Source organism: Microcebus murinus, chromosome 21 (assembly GCF_040939455.1).
Source record: "Microcebus murinus isolate Inina chromosome 21, M.murinus_Inina_mat1.0, whole genome shotgun sequence".
In the NCBI taxonomy this organism is placed as follows: Eukaryota; Metazoa; Chordata; class Mammalia; order Primates; family Cheirogaleidae; genus Microcebus; species Microcebus murinus.
In genome coordinates this window covers 240,920-255,580 of record NC_134124.1, presented here as the reverse complement: position 1 = coordinate 255,580, position 14,661 = coordinate 240,920, and the positions used below count along the sequence as shown (strand labels likewise).

Here is a 14,661-nt window from a genome sequence, read left to right as displayed (position 1 = left end):
ATCCTAGCTCTCTGGGAGGCCGAGGCGGGCGGATTGCTCCAGGTCAGGAGTTCGAAACCAGCCTGAGCAAGAGCGAGACCCCGTCTCTACTAAAAATAGAAAGAAATTAATTGGCCAACTAATATATATAGAAAAACACAGCCGGGCGTGGTGGTGCATGCCTGTAGTCCCAACTACTCGGGAGGCTGAGGCAGCAGGATTGCTTGAGCCCGGAGATTGAGGTTGCTGTGAGCTAGGCTGACGCCATGGCACTCACTCTAGCCTGGGCAGCAAAACGAGACTCTGTCTCAAAAAAAAAAAAAAAAAAAAAGAACGCAGGGGGGAGGGGGGCACGGGCGTGACATGTCACCTGAATACTTGTACTCCCATCATCTGCTTGAAGAGAGAGAGAAAAGAAAATGCAATCCTAGAGGTAAGAGACACTTTTTAAAAATAATGAATCCGAAGAGAAAAGTAAAAGGAGGCCTGTGGAGCAGGTCTGGGTGTGACTCCGGATCCCCCAACATCAGGTGCCACCACCAAAGATTCCTGCGTGTAGCCCATAGAACCCCAAAAGCAACGGGACGAGTTCTGGTCACATACTCCCTCAAAATGACATCCTGGCCTTCTTCTGGAACTCCCTCCCCTCTCAGACTCTCAAGGTTTCCTCCAGCGTGTCGGTTCCCACAGAGCAGACCTTTGGTCTGAGACCTGACAGTCCAGATGCCACGCATGCTGCCGCGTAGCGGCGGTGTCGGGGCTTGGGACAAGAGGAGGCCCCACGGTGCGGGCTGGGGCGCCAGGCACCGCGCGGGCGCTGAGGGTGGGGGTGACCCCCACCCCGGGCCGCCGCCGCGCTCCCAGAAAGGGGACAGAACAAGAGGCCAAAAAAAAAAAAAAAAAAAAAAAAGCAGCAGCCTGTGGCACCCGGTATTCCCAGGCGGTCTCCCATCCAAGTGCTAACCGGGCCCGACCCTGCTTAGCTTCCCAGACCAGACGAGATCGGGGGCGTTCAGGGTGGTGTGGCCCTAGACGGCGGCGGAGGGCGCCCCTGCCCCGCTCAAGAAGCCGAGCCTCTCTGGGCTTCCCCGCCGCCGCCTCCCGCGCCGGGCCGGGCCGGTTGAGTTCCCCGGCCGGGTCCCGCGGGCTCCCAGGGACGGGGGTGATGGGCGGGGCGGGGCGGGGCGGGGCGGGGGCTGTCTCTCTATACACACACACACACACACTCACACTCACTCACACCCACACAAGATGCGCCTCCACGGCTGGACTCGCCAAGGTGGAGCCCTCCCAGCCCCCCTCGTCTCCTCGCCCGGCCTCCTTCACCTACCCGCTGCCCACCCCCAGCGCGTCGCTGCCTGCCGCTGACTGCGCACGCGCGGGACGCTCGCCCTTTGACCCCAGCCAGGGGCCGCCCTCCCCCACAACCCCTTTCAGCTGCGCCCGCCCCCTAGCCCTGTGGGTGGGCTGCCGCCTATTCCCCCGGGCCAGGGCTGGGGCACAGCCAGTGTATGGGGCGTCTCTCTCTGGGGATGTGTCCCATGGGTGGGGTGGGGTGGCGTGGTTTGGGGGGCGCTGAAGAAATCAGTCCCCTCCATCTCCTACCTCTGGAAAACGCCCAAGCCCGTGGAGAACTGCCGGCACCGCTTCGTGGGGGCCGGGACCCTCCTCCGTGTCCTCCTGTGGCCCAGTCCAAGGGGCCTGGGCCTGGCCGGGGCTGCATTGGACCCCGACCACCCTGGCGTGTGGACTCGCTAAAAATCGGCCATTAGATATTGGATTCCAGCTTCCTGGAGGTCATTTCACTAATGAGTGCACCGGAAAGAGTTTCCTAATCCATCTGTGAGGGTGGCAACTGAAAGAGAATTTGAAAGCTGACAGAATAGGCGAGGGAAGGCATAGGAGATTTCCACACCCAGCAAGGAAGACTTTCCCGAAATGGAAGAAAGAAACGAGCAAACAGAGACACCGGTAGCCCGCCCGGAAAAGAGTCTGCCCCTTAGAGAAAGCACCCTGACCAGGTTCACCCGTGGGTGGGTGGCGAGCTAGCGGCGTTCAGAAGAGCGAGGCCCGCAGTCTGTGCGGAAGACACCTGCGCTCGGGTGTGTGTGGCGGCGCGATTCACAAGCAGCTCTAGACGTTAAACCAAGGAGAAGCCAGGGAGTTCCCAACGCCCCAGGTGTCCTCAGCCCACGACTGGCTGCTGTGGGAATGCGAAGCCCGGCTCCTTGTCTCAGAGCGGGGTTCCCAGGAGGATCAGGCTGAAGCTGGGACTCGGCCTCAAAGTGTCCCCTCGCATGGCCACCCCCTTCCCCTTCCTGCTCCTCTACTCCTGGTGCCCCTCCATCCAGGGGCCAGACCTTAAAGAGTCACCGCAAGAGAATCCTGGTCCCAAAGGAGCCTTCTGGGGGACCGGTGCTGAGAGAGGTTGTGGGCATGGCCCGCTGGGGCTCTGCCCGACCCAGGGCTGAGAGATGCCACCTCCCAGCTCTGGGTCCCTGCAGGAAGTGTTGGCAAGCACAGGGCCGGTCCTCCAAAGGCCCAGGTGCAGGGAGCCCAGGCCAAGCAGCCTGTGGAAGAAGCCACTTGCCGTGCCACCCCGGGAACAGGACTGCAGGCCCCGGCCCTTCCCACCTCCTCCTCCTCCTCCTCCTCCTCCCCCCCCGCCCCCCCCCCACAGGGCACAGGGCTCAGAGACACCTCAGACTCTTGCTACCCAAAGTGCAAAGGGCATCAGTTGCTCCTCCAACCCCCCCGCCCAGCAGACCACGTTGTCCAGCCAGCCCCCGGGCCTCCCTGGGGTGCCCAGCACAAAAGTGCAGACACCCACCGGACCCTCAATCTCAGTTTTCGGATGTTTTTGCCACTCTAAGGACCCGCAGGCCAGCTGGGCCTTCGGGCAGGACAGAGAGCCCCGGAATCCGACGTGGAGAGCTGCGTGTACGTCCCCATCAGGAGGCGGTCCCCACCTCCGCGGCTCTCCCCTTGCGGGGAGCGGCAGCCCAGCCGGCAGCCGCAGGGCCTCAGGGAAGACACCAGGCTGGGCCCCCGCGGCACAGCGGGGGCACGTCCCCCGCACTCACGCGACTTAGGGACGGCTGCTGGAGACTGCTGCGGCCACCCTGCTGCCGGGTTTCTGGTGGGCTTCCTGGAAGCAGCGTCCACACCAAGCCCTTGGAAGGCCCAGGCGACGGAGGAGCCGGTCAGGCAGGGGCCCAGGACGGTGAGAGGCCGGGCGGGCGGGAAGGAGCATGTCAGGCAGGGGCAGAGGACGGTGACAGGCCGGGCGGGGAGGAGCCGGTCAGGCGGGGGCCCAGGACAGTGACGGGCCTGGCCGGGGAGGAGTGCGTCAGGCAGGGGCAGAGGAGACGGGCTGGGTAAGGGTTAGGGTGACAGTTAGGGCACAATTCACAATCGCAAAGACGTGGAAGCGACCCGAGTGCCCATCCATCCAGGAGTGCATCAATAAAATGTGGCGCGTGGACACCACGGAGTGCCATTCGGCTGTGAGGAGCAGCGGTGAGAGGGCGCCTCTCGTGTTCTCCTGGCCAGAGCTGGAACCCGTTCCAGTAGGCCAGGTATCCCAAGAATGGACACACGAGCACCACGTGAGCGCGCTCACCAGCAAATTGGTACGAACGGATGGACGCCTAAGTGGACAGAGAGGAATCACCTTCATCGGGTGGGTGTCGGGCGGGTGGGGGGAGGGGAGGGGCATACACATCCATTAGGCATGGGGTGGGTGCGCACCGACTGGGGGATGGGCGCACTTGAAGCTCTGACCCGAGGGGGGAGGCTTGGAGAGGGCAAGGCACCCGACCTTAACATTGGTACCCCCACAATACGCTGGAACAACATGAGAGGTATATGAATAAGAACACAGGGGGGGCCGGGCGCGGTGGCTCACGCCTGTAATCCTAGCTCTCTGGGAGGCCGAGGCGGGCGGATTGCTCCAGGTCAGGAGTTCGAAACCAGCCTGAGCAAGAGCGAGACCCCGTCTCTACTAAAAATAGAAAGAAATTAATTGGCCAACTAATATATATAGAAAAACACAGCCGGGCGTGGTGGTGCATGCCTGTAGTCCCAACTACTCGGGAGGCTGAGGCAGCAGGATTGCTTGAGCCCGGAGATTGAGGTTGCTGTGAGCTAGGCTGACGCCATGGCACTCACTCTAGCCTGGGCAGCAAAACGAGACTCTGTCTCAAAAAAAAAAAAAAAAAAAAGAACGCAGGGGGGAGGGGGGCACGGGCGTGACATGTCACCTGAATACTTGTACTCCCATCATCTGCTTGAAGAGAGAGAGAAAAGAAAATGCAATCCTAGAGGTAAGAGACACTTTTTAAAAATAATGAATCCGAAGAGAAAAGTAAAAGGAGGCCTGTGGAGCAGGTCTGGGTGTGACTCCGGATCCCCCAACATCAGGTGCCACCACCAAAGATTCCTGCGTGTAGCCCATAGAACCCCAAAAGCAACGGGACGAGTTCTGGTCACATACTCCCTCAAAATGACATCCTGGCCTTCTTCTGGAACTCCCTCCCCTCTCAGACTCTCAAGGTTTCCTCCAGCGTGTCGGTTCCCACAGAGCAGACCTTTGGTCTGAGACCTGACAGTCCAGATGCCACGCATGCTGCCGCGTAGCGGCGGTGTCGGGGCTTGGGACAAGAGGAGGCCCCACGGTGCGGGCTGGGGCGCCAGGCACCGCGCGGGCGCTGAGGGTGGGGGTGACCCCCACCCCGGGCCGCCGCCGCGCTCCCAGAAAGGGGACAGAACAAGAGGCCAAAAAAAAAAAAAAAAAAAAAAAAAAACCAGCAGCCTGTGTCACCCGGTATTCCCAGGCGGTCTCCCATCCAAGTACTAACCGGGCCCGACCCTGCTTAGCTTCCCAGAGCAGACGAGATCGGGGGCGTTCAGGGTGGTGTGGCCCTAGACGGCGGCGGCGGAGGGCGCCCCTGCCCCGCTCAAGAAGCCGAGCCTCTCTGGGCTTCCCCGCCGCCGCCTCCCGCGCCGGGCCGGGCCGGTTGAGTTCGCCGGCCGGGTCCCGCGGGCTCCCAGGGACGGGGGTGATGGGCGGGGCGGGGCGGGGCGGGGGCTGTCTCTCTATACACACACACACACACACTCACACTCACTCACACCCACACAAGATGCGCCTCCACGGCTGGACTCGCCAAGGTGGAGCCCTCCCAGCCCCCCTCGTCTCCTCGCCCGGCCTCCTTCACCTACCCGCTGCCCACCCCCAGCGCGTCGCTGCCTGCCGCTGACTGCGCACGCGCGGGACGCTCGCCCTTTGACCCCAGCCAGGGGCCGCCCTCCCCCACAACCCCTTTCAGCTGCGCCCGCCCCCTAGCCCTGTGGGTGGGCTGCCGCCTATTCCCCCGGGCCAGGGCTGGGGCACAGCCAGTGTATGGGGCGTCTCTCTCTGGGGATGTGTCCCATGGGTGGGGTGGGGTGGCGTGGTTTGGGGGGCGCTGAAGAAATCAGTCCCCTCCATCTCCTACCTCTGGAAAACGCCCAAGCCCGTGGAGAACTGCCGGCACCGCTTCGTGGGGGCCGGGACCCTCCTCCGTGTCCTCCTGTGGCCCAGTCCAAGGGGCCTGGGCCTAGCCGGGGCTGCATTGGACCCCGACCACCCTGGCGTGTGGACTCGCTAAAAATCGGCCATTAGATATTGGATTCCAGCTTCCTGGAGGTCATTTCACTAATGAGTGCACCGGAAAGAGTTTCCTAATCCATCTGTGAGGGTGGCAACTGAAAGAGAATTTGAAAGCTGACAGAATAGGCGAGGGAAGGCATAGGAGATTTCCACACCCAGCAAGGAAGACTTTCCCGAAATGGAAGAAAGAAACGAGCAAACAGAGACACCGGTAGCCCGCCCGGAAAAGAGTCTGCCCCTTAGAGAAAGCACCCTGACCAGGTTCACCCGTGGGTGGGTGGCGAGCTAGCGGCGTTCAGAAGAGCGAGGCCCGCAGTCTGTGCGGAAGACACCTGCGCTCGGGTGTGTGTGGCGGCGCGATTCACAAGCAGCTCTAGACGTTAAACCAAGGAGAAGCCAGGGAGTTCCCAACGCCCCAGGTGTCCTCAGCCCACGACTGGCTGCTGTGGGAATGCGAAGCCCGGCTCCTTGTCTCAGAGCGGGGTTCCCAGGAGGATCAGGCTGAAGCTGGGACTCGGCCTCAAAGTGTCCCCTCGCATGGCCACCCCCTTCCCCTTCCTGCTCCTCTACTCCTGGTGCCCCTCCATCCAGGGGCCAGACCTTAAAGAGTCACCGCAAGAGAATCCTGGTCCCAAAGGAGCCTTCTGGGGGACCGGTGCTGAGAGAGGTTGTGGGCATGGCCCGCTGGGGCTCTGCCCGACCCAGGGCTGAGAGATGCCACCTCCCAGCTCTGGGTCCCTGCAGGAAGTGTTGGCAAGCACAGGGCCGGTCCTCCAAAGGCCCAGGTGCAGGGAGCCCAGGCCAAGCAGCCTGTGGAAGAAGCCACTTGCCGTGCTACCCCGGGAACAGGACTGCAGGCCCCGGCCCTTCCCACCTCCTCCTCCTCCTCCTCCTCCTCCCCCCCCGCCCCCCCCCACAGGGCACAGGGCTCAGAGACACCTCAGACTCTTGCTACCCAAAGTGCAAAGGGCATCAGTTGCTCCTCCAACCCCCCCGCCCAGCAGACCACGTTGTCCAGCCAGCCCCCGGGCCTCCCTGGGGTGCCCAGCACAAAAGTGCAGACACCCACCGGACCCTCAATCTCAGTTTTCGGATGTTTTTGCCACTCTAAGGACCCGCAGGCCAGCTGGGCCTTCGGGCAGGACAGAGAGCCCCGGAATCCGACGTGGAGAGCTGCGTGTACGTCCCCATCAGGAGGCGGTCCCCACCTCCGCGGCTCTCCCCTTGCGGGGAGCGGCAGCCCAGCCGGCAGCCGCAGGGCCTCAGGGAAGACACCAGGCTGGGCCCCCGCGGCACAGCGGGGGCACGTCCCCCGCACTCACGCGACTTAGGGACGGCTGCTGGAGACTGCTGCGGCCACCCTGCTGCCGGGTTTCTGGTGGGCTTCCTGGAAGCAGCGTCCACACCAAGACCTTGGAAGGCCCAGGCGACGGAGGAGCCGGTCAGGCAGGGGCCCAGGACGGTGAGAGGCCGGGCGGGCGGGAAGGAGCATGTCAGGCAGGGGCAGAGGACGGTGACAGGCCGGGCGGGGAGGAGCCGGTCAGGCGGGGGCCCAGGACAGTGACGGGCCTGGCCGGGGAGGAGTGCGTCAGGCAGGGGCAGAGGAGACGGGCTGGGTAAGGGTTAGGGTGACAGTTAGGGCACAATTCACAATCGCAAAGACGTGGAAGCGACCCGAGTGCCCATCCATCCAGGAGTGCATCAATAAAATGTGGCGCGTGGACACCACGGAGTGCCATTCGGCTGTGAGGAGCAGCGGTGAGAGGGCGCCTCTCGTGTTCTCCTGGCCAGAGCTGGAACCCGTTCCAGTAGGCCAGGTATCCCAAGAATGGACACACGAGCACCACGTGAGCGCGCTCACCAGCAAATTGGTACGAACGGATGGACGCCTAAGTGGACAGAGAGGAATCACCTTCATCGGGTGGGTGTCGGGCGGGTGGGGGGAGGGGAGGGGCATACACATCCATTAGGCATGGGGTGGGTGCGCACCGACTGGGGGATGGGCGCACTTGAAGCTCTGACCCGAGGGGGGAGGCTTGGAGAGGGCAAGGCACCCGACCTTAACATTGGTACCCCCACAATACGCTGGAACAACATGAGAGGTATATGAATAAGAACACAGGGGGGGCCGGGCGCGGTGGCTCACGCCTGTAATCCTAGCTCTCTGGGAGGCCGAGGCGGGCGGATTGCTCCAGGTCAGGAGTTCGAAACCAGCCTGAGCAAGAGCGAGACCCCGTCTCTACTAAAAATAGAAAGAAATTAATTGGCCAACTAATATATATAGAAAAACACAGCCGGGCGTGGTGGTGCATGCCTGTAGTCCCAACTACTCGGGAGGCTGAGGCAGCAGGATTGCTTGAGCCCGGAGATTGAGGTTGCTGTGAGCTAGGCTGACGCCATGGCACTCACTCTAGCCTGGGCAGCAAAACGAGACTCTGTCTCAAAAAAAAAAAAAAAAAAAAAGAACGCAGGGGGGAGGGGGGCACGGGCGTGACATGTCACCTGAATACTTGTACTCCCATCATCTGCTTGAAGAGAGAGAGAAAAGAAAATGCAATCCTAGAGGTAAGAGACACTTTTTAAAAATAATGAATCCGAAGAGAAAAGTAAAAGGAGGCCTGTGGAGCAGGTCTGGGTGTGACTCCGGATCCCCCAACATCAGGTGCCACCACCAAAGATTCCTGCGTGTAGCCCATAGAACCCCAAAAGCAACGGGACGAGTTCTGGTCACATACTCCCTCAAAATGACATCCTGGCCTTCTTCTGGAACTCCCTCCCCTCTCAGACTCTCAAGGTTTCCTCCAGCGTGTCGGTTCCCACAGAGCAGACCTTTGGTCTGAGACCTGACAGTCCAGATGCCACGCATGCTGCCGCGTAGCGGCGGTGTCGGGGCTTGGGACAAGAGGAGGCCCCACGGTGCGGGCTGGGGCGCCAGGCACCGCGCGGGCGCTGAGGGTGGGGGTGACCCCCACCCCGGGCCGCCGCCGCGCTCCCAGAAAGGGGACAGAACAAGAGGCCAAAAAAAAAAAAAAAAAAAAAAAGCAGCAGCCTGTGGCACCCGGTATTCCCAGGCGGTCTCCCATCCAAGTGCTAACCGGGCCCGACCCTGCTTAGCTTCCCAGACCAGACGAGATCGGGGGCGTTCAGGGTGGTGTGGCCCTAGACGGCGGCGGAGGGCGCCCCTGCCCCGCTCAAGAAGCCGAGCCTCTCTGGGCTTCCCCGCCGCCGCCTCCCGCGCCGGGCCGGGCCGGTTGAGTTCCCCGGCCGGGTCCCGCGGGCTCCCAGGGACGGGGGTGATGGGCGGGGCGGGGCGGGGCGGGGCGGGGGCTGTCTCTCTATACACACACACACACACACTCACACTCACTCACACCCACACAAGATGCGCCTCCACGGCTGGACTCGCCAAGGTGGAGCCCTCCCAGCCCCCCTCGTCTCCTCGCCCGGCCTCCTTCACCTACCCGCTGCCCACCCCCAGCGCGTCGCTGCCTGCCGCTGACTGCGCACGCGCGGGACGCTCGCCCTTTGACCCCAGCCAGGGGCCGCCCTCCCCCACAACCCCTTTCAGCTGCGCCCGCCCCCTAGCCCTGTGGGTGGGCTGCCGCCTATTCCCCCGGGCCAGGGCTGGGGCACAGCCAGTGTATGGGGCGTCTCTCTCTGGGGATGTGTCCCATGGGTGGGGTGGGGTGGCGTGGTTTGGGGGGCGCTGAAGAAATCAGTCCCCTCCATCTCCTACCTCTGGAAAACGCCCAAGCCCGTGGAGAACTGCCGGCACCGCTTCGTGGGGGCCGGGACCCTCCTCCGTGTCCTCCTGTGGCCCAGTCCAAGGGGCCTGGGCCTGGCCGGGGCTGCATTGGACCCCGACCACCCTGGCGTGTGGACTCGCTAAAAATCGGCCATTAGATATTGGATTCCAGCTTCCTGGAGGTCATTTCACTAATGAGTGCACCGGAAAGAGTTTCCTAATCCATCTGTGAGGGTGGCAACTGAAAGAGAATTTGAAAGCTGACAGAATAGGCGAGGGAAGGCATAGGAGATTTCCACACCCAGCAAGGAAGACTTTCCCGAAATGGAAGAAAGAAACGAGCAAACAGAGACACCGGTAGCCCGCCCGGAAAAGAGTCTGCCCCTTAGAGAAAGCACCCTGACCAGGTTCACCCGTGGGTGGGTGGCGAGCTAGCGGCGTTCAGAAGAGCGAGGCCCGCAGTCTGTGCGGAAGACACCTGCGCTCGGGTGTGTGTGGCGGCGCGATTCACAAGCAGCTCTAGACGTTAAACCAAGGAGAAGCCAGGGAGTTCCCAACGCCCCAGGTGTCCTCAGCCCACGACTGGCTGCTGTGGGAATGCGAAGCCCGGCTCCTTGTCTCAGAGCGGGGTTCCCAGGAGGATCAGGCTGAAGCTGGGACTCGGCCTCAAAGTGTCCCCTCGCATGGCCACCCCCTTCCCCTTCCTGCTCCTCTACTCCTGGTGCCCCTCCATCCAGGGGCCAGACCTTAAAGAGTCACCGCAAGAGAATCCTGGTCCCAAAGGAGCCTTCTGGGGGACCGGTGCTGAGAGAGGTTGTGGGCATGGCCCGCTGGGGCTCTGCCCGACCCAGGGCTGAGAGATGCCACCTCCCAGCTCTGGGTCCCTGCAGGAAGTGTTGGCAAGCACAGGGCCGGTCCTCCAAAGGCCCAGGTGCAGGGAGCCCAGGCCAAGCAGCCTGTGGAAGAAGCCACTTGCCGTGCTACCCCGGGAACAGGACTGCAGGCCCCGGCCCTTCCCACCTCCTCCTCCTCCTCCTCCTCCTCCCCCCCCGCCCCCCCCCACAGGGCACAGGGCTCAGAGACACCTCAGACTCTTGCTACCCAAAGTGCAAAGGGCATCAGTTGCTCCTCCAACCCCCCCGCCCAGCAGACCACGTTGTCCAGCCAGCCCCCGGGCCTCCCTGGGGTGCCCAGCACAAAAGTGCAGACACCCACCGGACCCTCAATCTCAGTTTTCGGATGTTTTTGCCACTCTAAGGACCCGCAGGCCAGCTGGGCCTTCGGGCAGGACAGAGAGCCCCGGAATCCGACGTGGAGAGCTGCGTGTACGTCCCCATCAGGAGGCGGTCCCCACCTCCGCGGCTCTCCCCTTGCGGGGAGCGGCAGCCCAGCCGGCAGCCGCAGGGCCTCAGGGAAGACACCAGGCTGGGCCCCCGCGGCACAGCGGGGGCACGTCCCCCGCACTCACGCGACTTAGGGACGGCTGCTGGAGACTGCTGCGGCCACCCTGCTGCCGGGTTTCTGGTGGGCTTCCTGGAAGCAGCGTCCACACCAAGCCCTTGGAAGGCCCAGGCGACGGAGGAGCCGGTCAGGCAGGGGCCCAGGACGGTGAGAGGCCGGGCGGGCGGGAAGGAGCATGTCAGGCAGGGGCAGAGGACGGTGACAGGCCGGGCGGGGAGGAGCCGGTCAGGCGGGGGCCCAGGACAGTGACGGGCCTGGCCGGGGAGGAGTGCGTCAGGCAGGGGCAGAGGAGACGGGCTGGGTAAGGGTTAGGGTGACAGTTAGGGCACAATTCACAATCGCAAAGACGTGGAAGCGACCCGAGTGCCCATCCATCCAGGAGTGCATCAATAAAATGTGGCGCGTGGACACCACGGAGTGCCATTCGGCTGTGAGGAGCAGCGGTGAGAGGGCGCCTCTCGTGTTCTCCTGGCCAGAGCTGGAACCCGTTCCAGTAGGCCAGGTATCCCAAGAATGGACACACGAGCACCACGTGAGCGCGCTCACCAGCAAATTGGTACGAACGGATGGACGCCTAAGTGGACAGAGAGGAATCACCTTCATCGGGTGGGTGTCGGGCGGGTGGGGGGAGGGGAGGGGCATACACATCCATTAGGCATGGGGTGGGTGCGCACCGACTGGGGGATGGGCGCACTTGAAGCTCTGACCCGAGGGGGGAGGCTTGGAGAGGGCAAGGCACCCGACCTTAACATTGGTACCCCCACAATACGCTGGAACAACATGAGAGGTATATGAATAAGAACACAGGGGGGGCCGGGCGCGGTGGCTCACGCCTGTAATCCTAGCTCTCTGGGAGGCCGAGGCGGGCGGATTGCTCCAGGTCAGGAGTTCGAAACCAGCCTGAGCAAGAGCGAGACCCCGTCTCTACTAAAAATAGAAAGAAATTAATTGGCCAACTAATATATATAGAAAAACACAGCCGGGCGTGGTGGTGCATGCCTGTAGTCCCAACTACTCAGGAGGCTGAGGCAGCAGGATTGCTTGAGCCCGGAGATTGAGGTTGCTGTGAGCTAGGCTGACGCCATGGCACTCACTCTAGCCTGGGCAGCAAAACGAGACTCTGTCTCAAAAAAAAAAAAAAAAAAAAGAACGCAGGGGGGAGGGGGGCACGGGCGTGACATGTCACCTGAATACTTGTACTCCCATCATCTGCTTGAAGAGAGAGAGAAAAGAAAATGCAATCCTAGAGGTAAGAGACACTTTTTAAAAATAATGAATCCGAAGAGAAAAGTAAAAGGAGGCCTGTGGAGCAGGTCTGGGTGTGACTCCGGATCCCCCAACATCAGGTGCCACCACCAAAGATTCCTGCGTGTAGCCCATAGAACCCCAAAAGCAACGGGACGAGTTCTGGTCACATACTCCCTCAAAATGACATCCTGGCCTTCTTCTGGAACTCCCTCCCCTCTCAGACTCTCAAGGTTTCCTCCAGCGTGTCGGTTCCCACAGAGCAGACCTTTGGTCTGAGACCTGGGAGTCCAGATGCCACGCATGCTGCTGCGTAGCGGCGGTGTCGGGGCTTGGGACAAGAGGAGGCCCCACGGTGCGGGCTGGGGCGCCAGGCACCGCGCGGGCGCTGAGGGTGGGGGTGACCCCCACCCCGGGCCGCCGCCGCGCTCCCAGAAAGGGGACAAAAAAAAAAAAAAAAAAAAGCAGCAGCCTGTGGCACCCGGTATTCCCAGGCGGTCTCCCATCCAAGTACTAACCGGGCCCGACCCTGCTTAGCTTCCCAGACCAGACGAGATCGGGGGCGTTCAGGGTGGTGTGGCCCTAGACGGCGGCGGAGGGCGCCCCTGCCCCGCTCAAGAAGCCGAGCCTCTCTGGGCTTCCCCGCCGCCGCCTCCCGCGCCGGGCCGGGCCGGTTGAGTTCCCCGGCCGGGTCCCGCGGGCTCCCAGGGACGAGGGTGATGGGCGGGGCGGGGCGGGGCGGGGCGGGGCGGGGGCTGTCTCTCTATACACACACACACACACTCACACTCACTCACACTCACACAAGATGCGCCTCCACGGTTGGACTAGCCAAGGTGGAGCCCTCCCAGCCCCCCTCGTCTCCTCGCCCGGCCTCCTTCACCTACCCGCTGCCCACCCCCAGCGCGTCGCTGCCTGCCGCTGACTGCGCACGCGCGGGACGCTCGCCCTTTGACCCCAGCCAGGGGCCGCCCTCCCCCACAACCCCTTTCAGCTGCGCCCGCCCCCTAGCCCTGTGGGTGGGCTGCCGCCTATTCCCCCGGGCCAGGGCTGGGGCACAGCCAGTGTATGGGGCGTCTCTCTCTGGGGATGTGTCCCATGGGTGGGGTGGGGTGGCGTGGTTTGGGGGGCGCTGAAGAAATCAGTCCCCTCCATCTGCTACCTCTGGAAAACGCCCAAGCCCGTGGAGAACTGCCGGCACCGCTTCGTGGGGGCCGGGACCCTCCTCCGTGTCCTCCTGTGGCCCAGTCCAAGGGGCCTGGGCCTGGCCGGGGCTGCATTGGACCCCGACCACCCTGGCGTGTGGACTCGCTAAAAATCGGCCATTAGATATTGGATTCCAGCTTCCTGGAGGTCATTTCAATAATGAGTGCACCGGAAAGAGTTTCCTAATCCATCTGTGAGGGTGGCAACTGAAAGAGAATTTGAAAGCTGACAGAATAGGCGAGGGAAGGCATAGGAGATTTCCACACCCAGCAAGGAAGACTTTCCCGAAATGGAAGAAAGAAACGAGCAAACAGAGACACCGGTAGCCCGCCCGGAAAAGAGTCTGCCCCTTAGAGAAAGCACCCTGACCAGGTTCACCCGTGGGTGGGTGGCGAGCTAGCGGCGTTCAGAAGAGCGAGGCCCGCAGTCTGTGCGGAAGACACCTGCGCTCGGGTGTGTGTGGCGGCGCGATTCACAAGCAGCTCTAGACGTTAAACCAAGGAGAAGCCAGGGAGTTCCCAACGCCCCAGGTGTCCTCAGCCCACGACTGGCTGCTGTGGGAATGCGAAGCCCGGCTCCTTGTCTCAGAGCGGGGTTCCCAGGAGGATCAGGCTGAAGCTGGGACTCGGCCTCAAAGTGTCCCCTCGCATGGCCACCCCCTTCCCCTTCCTGCTCCTCTACTCCTGGTGCCCCTCCATCCAGGGGCCAGACCTTAAAGAGTCACCGCAAGAGAATCCTGGTCCCAAAGGAGCCTTCTGGGGGACCGGTGCTGAGAGAGGTTGTGGGCATGGCCCGCTGGGGCTCTGCCCGACCCAGGGCTGAGAGATGCCACCTCCCAGCTCTGGGTCCCTGCAGGAAGTGTTGGCAAGCACAGGGCCGGTCCTCCAAAGGCCCAGGTGCAGGGAGCCCAGGCCAAGCAGCCTGTGGAAGAAGCCACTTGCCGTGCCACCCCGGGAACAGGACTGCAGGCCCCGGCCCTTCCCACCTCCTCCTCCTCCTCCTCCTCCTCCCCCCCCGCCCCCCCCCACAGGGCACAGGGCTCAGAGACACCTCAGACTCTTGCTACCCAAAGTGCAAAGGGCATCAGTTGCTCCTCCAACCCCCCCGCCCAGCAGACCACGTTGTCCAGCCAGCCCCCGGGCCTCCCTGGGGTGCCCAGCACAAAAGTGCAGACACCCACCGGACCCTCAATCTCAGTTTTCGGATGTTTTTGCCACTCTAAGGACCCGCAGGCCAGCTGGGCCTTCGGGCAGGACAGAGAGCCCCGGAATCCGACGTGGAGAGCTGCGTGTACGTCCCCATCAGGAGGCGGTCCCCACCTCCGCGGCTCTCCCCTTGCGGGGAGCGGCAGCCCAGCCGGCAGCCGCAGGGC

General features: G+C 62.8%; 4 pseudogenes; all 4 read right to left on the bottom strand.

The window, feature by feature from the left end:
- Positions 1–894: 894 nt before the first annotated feature.
- Positions 895–1,013, bottom strand: LOC142863361 (uncharacterized; annotated as a pseudogene).
- Positions 1,014–4,789: 3,776 nt separating this feature from the next.
- LOC142863355 (uncharacterized) lies at positions 4,790–4,908 on the bottom strand (annotated as a pseudogene).
- Positions 4,909–8,678: 3,770 nt separating this feature from the next.
- LOC142863360 (uncharacterized) lies at positions 8,679–8,797 on the bottom strand (annotated as a pseudogene).
- Positions 8,798–12,552: 3,755 nt separating this feature from the next.
- Positions 12,553–12,671, bottom strand: LOC142863325 (uncharacterized; annotated as a pseudogene).
- Between the last annotated feature and the right edge of the window lie 1,990 nt (positions 12,672–14,661).